This window comes from Benincasa hispida, chromosome 1 (assembly GCF_009727055.1).
Source record: "Benincasa hispida cultivar B227 chromosome 1, ASM972705v1, whole genome shotgun sequence".
Classification (NCBI taxonomy): domain Eukaryota; kingdom Viridiplantae; phylum Streptophyta; class Magnoliopsida; order Cucurbitales; family Cucurbitaceae; genus Benincasa; species Benincasa hispida.
The window spans coordinates 21087074-21093073 of NC_052349.1; positions in this window are offsets into that span (position 1 = coordinate 21087074).

Consider the following 6000-nt stretch of genomic DNA (forward strand, 5'->3'; position numbering starts at 1 on the left):
ATGTGATTGACATACATGTGGATTGTGTTTAAGTAATAGCCTAAATAGTATGTAGTAAATGAATAAGATTAGGTGCCTTATCTAGGTGACACTACGGATACAACCCACTTTGTAATTGTTATAATTATTGTAGTGTTACAAACGATTTGATCCTAATAATTCATGTGGAGACATTGAGTAGGGGTATCATGTACAAAGATTTTGTATAAAACGAACTGCGAAATGATTAGTCTATCTTTATAATGTCGTTACTTGAAGAGACTTACATTTTACTAGGGTGACCATAGGTTACTTGACCTTAATCCTCAGTGAATTGTGAACTCCTATCTATGAGGGTGATTTTTTTTATCTGCATGGGTGAGAGTGGCTAGATTCGCCAACTCAATATGCTTACAATTTGGGGATTCGTCTGAGTAGGGAGTTGGAAACTCAACTACACAAGATGAAATTCACTCATTTCCATTGTTAGGGTAAGTAGATGAATTGCTCCCTTAAGGGTTGATTCCGAGTCTTGAATAATGAGGGTTCTCATCCTTTCAATGACTAGAGAGGGGTCTAGTCATAGTTGGACTATGACTAATTGTTTCTTAAAAGATCCATAGTACTTAAGGAGCTAGATATAACTATAGGAGTAAAATGGTAATTTTGATCTAGTTGTAGTTATGAGCAATTTGTGAAGGGTCAACATACTATTAATTGGTTATATCCAATGAACATAGAAATATATCTACAGTGCGAAGAATGCAGCTATTAGTCTTTAGTGGAGTGACCGACTGTTGATAAATGAGGATTAATTTAATTAAAGAGTTTAATTAATTAATCTCATATCGTTTGAGCTTCTAATTTGTAGATCCATAAGGTCCCTTGCTAGCTCAATAAGGATTAATGAGAATTTATTATTTGAATTGTTCAAATTAATTAAAAGAAATTAATTGTATGAGATACAATTAATAAAATGTACGTTGATACATTATAATATAAAGTTTAATGAGAGAGATAATTATTTGAATATGATTCAAATATTAATTATATGAATGAGATTCTTATAAAAACTATATGTTAAAATTAATATCAATATGATTCATATTAAAACTATATAGTGAAAGAGGTTGTTATTTGAATATGATTCAAATATTAACTATATGAATGTGATTCATATAAAATTATAGAATAAAGTTTAATACGAATGAGAGAACATAGACTATAGATTATATTATATATGATATCATATAAACTATAGATTATATATTATATGGGATATAATATATAGTTGTATTTAATTATGTTAATGTAACATAATTAATATCAGAAATAACTCCAAGGGAGTTATTATTGAGAGGGAGTTTTATCTCTCATATATAGGAACCATATTGCATTGAATCTAAATAGTTAGTTCAATTTTACGTCAAAATTGAATCAGTAGAAAATCACACACTCTCTTCTTCTTCTTCCTCTGTCAAACTTCCTCTCAAGAATATTTTTCTCCCTTTACCAAAATAAAAAACAAGCCCACCACTCTTCTGTGATTCTCACCTTGAGAATAGCAAGGAAGTTTTTGTGGTAGTGTCCAAGGAGCAATGTATTGGTGTGTTCATGGGAGAATTGTTCATGACGAGGAATCTCATTGTTCGTGGTTACCAGAGAGGAACATGAGAAGATTGAGTTCTTCAAGGGTAAGTGTTCTTTCTTACAATTCTCTCTGTAATTTATAGTAGAAAGCATGTTTAAAGATGTATGTTTTATCCTAGTTTCCATCTCCTTAGTTTTATTAAGTTTCATAAACGAAAATTGAGACACCTAGCGTTCATACCCGTGTGAGAATTCCAATTCATTCAATTGGTATCAAAATCAAATCATGTCTTTAAATTTTGTTTTATAACTTAAAATTCAGAGAAATAGTGGGTGTTTTTTACTACATTGTGAATGGTTTGCACTTTGGATGTTTAAAAAATTGGCACTAGATAACAAAAGAGGCTAGTAAAGAGCCAAACATAAAAATCTTTATGTTATAAATATAATTATGTTAAACATGTGAAACTCCTTGTACCATCCCTCATCGAGAATAATTTAAAACTCATTTAAACCAAAATTTAGGAAGATTTGAAACCAATGTTAATAGTGCGAGCATGTTATTGATTGGTATATGAGTGAATAGAATTTCGAGACTTACAAGGATGATCGAGTATATAAGTGAAAATAGTTTTCTCTCAGAGCTCCTTCACTACTTATTTGGACTACAAGACTTCTTGTATTATAAGGAAATTTGAAACCATGTTGATCTAACAAGAAAGTAACAACATGAGGAAATAAATATCTTAAACATGAAGAAAACTAAGTAGGTAACTAAAAGTTAAGAAGGAAATAAGTATGATTATATAGTTAGAAGCACTTGCACAGAGGAAACCATTTTAATGCACACATTAGATGATCCATATTCGCAATGATGTTATTTAAATGCAAGCAAGCTAGATTGTTTGAATAAAAATATCTGGTTCCAGCTTCGAATCAAAGGACTAATTTTGAAATTATGTGAAGGAAATAAGGAAGAGTGCCTATAATTGGTTTGATATTCACCTCAGACCAAAAAGCCATAACAAAGTCTCCTAGATTGAGTTGCAAAACTCACTAAAGAAACAAGTATTATGCATTTCACTATGCTACATATCCATCGACGTGAACCCACAAACATCATGAACAGAAAAGTCATTTGGAGGAGGAGAAAGAAGTGAACCCAGATCCTGCAAGGATATTAGTCGAAAGTTGTGAGAATGTTGTCGTCAAAACAACCATCAGAGCAGCAGATCCTATAAGCTGCGATTCGAGCAAAGGGAATGCCACCCGAGCGGTGCTGACAGCGAAGCTTGAGAGGCTGGCGCCAAAGACAAAATTAACGATGGTGGTGGATGAATTATGGGTTCCATGGTGATAACTTGTAGAAGTCCAAGTTATTAGAACCTTTTACTTAGAATAATGAGGGTAGATGGGCAGATCATGTGTCGATAGTGCTAAGAATTCATGGTAAAAATGATGCTTGCACTGAAGTGCACACAAAAACCCTGATGATCATATATCATGAGTTAACGTGTGTTGAAGTGTATATTTTAAAGTTATCGTAGGAGTTGATCGCATGCGCTGATCCTGATGAAGAAACGTTGATCGCATGCTTGTCTGTTGGGCTTCAGTGTCTGAGTGAGAGTGAAAGATAGATATCAAAGACATAGCTGTAGCTATGCTATTCCATGACTCCCACTAGGTGTAAAGTGACTAGGTTCCAACCTTGGGATTTTTTTATCTATTGCAGCAGATCTCCTGCTGCAACTTCAGAGTGATGACCATGATAGCAACACTGACATCCTCACCTACCTTGTCAGGGATGGTGACTATCAATTGCGAGATCCTCGCAGTCATCAGAAGATGGCTCTATAAATAGAGCTTTGACATCAATGGCAAAGTATTCAGGAATTCTACTTTAAGCAAAAACCTATGATCACAGATGAGAGCACATTCAAGAGTCTCTCTGAAAGTTCTTCACTTCCATAAATCACCTTCGATTGGCGACCAGAACTATGCCAAAGCAAGAGTCTGAGAGGACCTTCTTCACTTCACGCTATCATTCCATCGCCAGCAGCCTTAACACACATCTGTTGGAAGCAAGAGATTGCTGAAAACTAGTCATCCATCTTTCTATCTTATCTCTGCTGTTGTATTACATTTTGGCTTAAGACATTAATACATCTTGCAATCAACGCTTCTGTCTATGTATCATGTCTATTTTCATTATCTTCCTTTCTTAACTATCACTTTCTTATTTACCATGGTTGCTAATCTTCAGGGAGTAAGGGGGATGGTTAATGCTTTGAACTAAGTTGAACCTTTAGAGGTCAATTCTGCTTGCTTATTATATAATTATTTGAATGCTTGTCTTTGATCACTCGTTGAGTCAAGCAGTTATGACCAACTACCCAGAGGGTAAGTATTGTGGAACTCACTAAGCAACATAAGAAGTGTTTCTAGAGATAGAAATAACCTTATGCTCAAAATATCATCGATCATCATCATAGAGATGTGACAAATGTGGCTAGCCACTAAGAGGTATGCGACAAACGGATGATGCAAGCCAGGATTCCGCTTAAAGCTAAACTTAGAAATACGACATTGATTTTCCCTTAACCTTGCTTTTCCCATGCACTCTTATTACGATTAAAGTTGTTGCTTCACTAAAGGCTTTCAGAATTATTCTTCAAATGCTCACTGCCTGTTTAGCTCGTTTAGCCGCATTAATTAATTCATCGCATAGTAGTTAGTCACATGCTTCTTACATTTTCTTTATTTTAGTCATTTAGATTCTGCCTCAAACTCATTACTTTACAACCGTTTTTAATTGTAAGTTCCCGTGTTTGACCTTGGATCATCCCGAGAAACTTTTGATCGTGTTATACTTGGCAAGAGAACAAGAAAACTTGTGATAGGGGCGCATGATCAATTAAAGCACATTCAGATTAGCACATAGCCATATTTAACGCATACAACAAATATTAATGCAAATTTAGAATAATGCTTGTCCTTAAGCACATGGTCTAGGTAGGAGTCCATAAACACAAATGAAAAAGAGGAAAATGTAAGTATAATTGAGAGAGGAATAATCATACTTCAAGTTGGGAGAGGAAGCATCAGGCAGAGAAGAAGGGTAAGAGATGAAGGAGAAGAAAAGGGGAAAGAGGAAAATAGATAGGGTTGAGCGAGAATGTAACCAATGTAGGCGGACACACAATTTTTTTTTTTTTAAAAAAAAAAAATTCAAACTTCCGGTTTTTTTTTTTTTTTACTTCTCTTTCATAGCATATTTTATAAAATGCTATAATAAAACACTATGGAAAGGTATATTTCTTGTAGTGGTACTCTGCCTTATTAAGTAGTTCTTTCTCCTCATCAAGAAATCTAATTAAATTCTAAAGGAATGCTAAGAGAGAAATACACAATTAACTTAATTAAGTTCTAAAGAAAGGTCAAAAGAGAGATATACAATCCCTTAAAAGACCATTGTCATGGATCAAGGTATGTGATTCTAATTAATGTTATTGTAAAAATCATCTAATTCTAAGATCTAAATATTTAATGTATTATACTATACTAGAGTTTTATTATATAATCATGAAGTTGAAACTCACATATGGTATCGTCTTGATTGAGAATTTATGATTTTCCATTAGTGATTTATTGTATGTTTTTATGTTTCCGCTGCAAATAATTGTATTTAATGAATTAATATTTTTTACCAACTCCTGCAAGTTGTTACGGCAAACAGTTGAAAATATTGAAGTATAGTGTGTTTTTTTTTTCGTAAGTGGCCGACGTTATTTAAAAGAAAAAAAAAAGCGAAACCGGAATTGATTGACGGGAAAATTAAAAGGATATTGTCCTTTTAGAAACTATTTAGGAAAATATTGTTGTTTTCAAACTATTTGTAAAAATATTGTTGTTTTCAATCTATTTGTAAAAATATTGTTTTTTTTTAAACAAGTCGAGGGTTGAAAATTCGACCTAGATAGGTCGAATTTTGAACCCTCGACCTTCCTTTCATTTGTACGTCGAACTTTGAACCCTCGACCTTGCCCTTCCTAACATTATTATTGAGTCTGTTTAATTATCATTCCGGAGACCTTTCTCTATCAAAAGATCGTATTTCTAAATTTTCATAAGGTCCCCCTGGAATTCCTTCCAAAGGTTGTTGAATAATTTTTACGGATTCTATCATCTCAGCAAGTCTGACTAAATAACGAGCTAATGAATCTCCTTCTTTTTGCCACTGAACTTCCCAATCAAATTCGAGAGCGAGATTATGAGAGAGAGCAAGATTTTGAGAGAGCGAGAGTTTTCGAGAGCGAGATTTTGAGCGAGAGTGGGATTTTGAGCAAGAGCGAGAGCGAGGGCATGAGCATGAGTGAGAGCGAGGGCGTGGGCGTGGGCGTGAGCGAGAGCAAGGGCGTGGGCCTGTCTCTT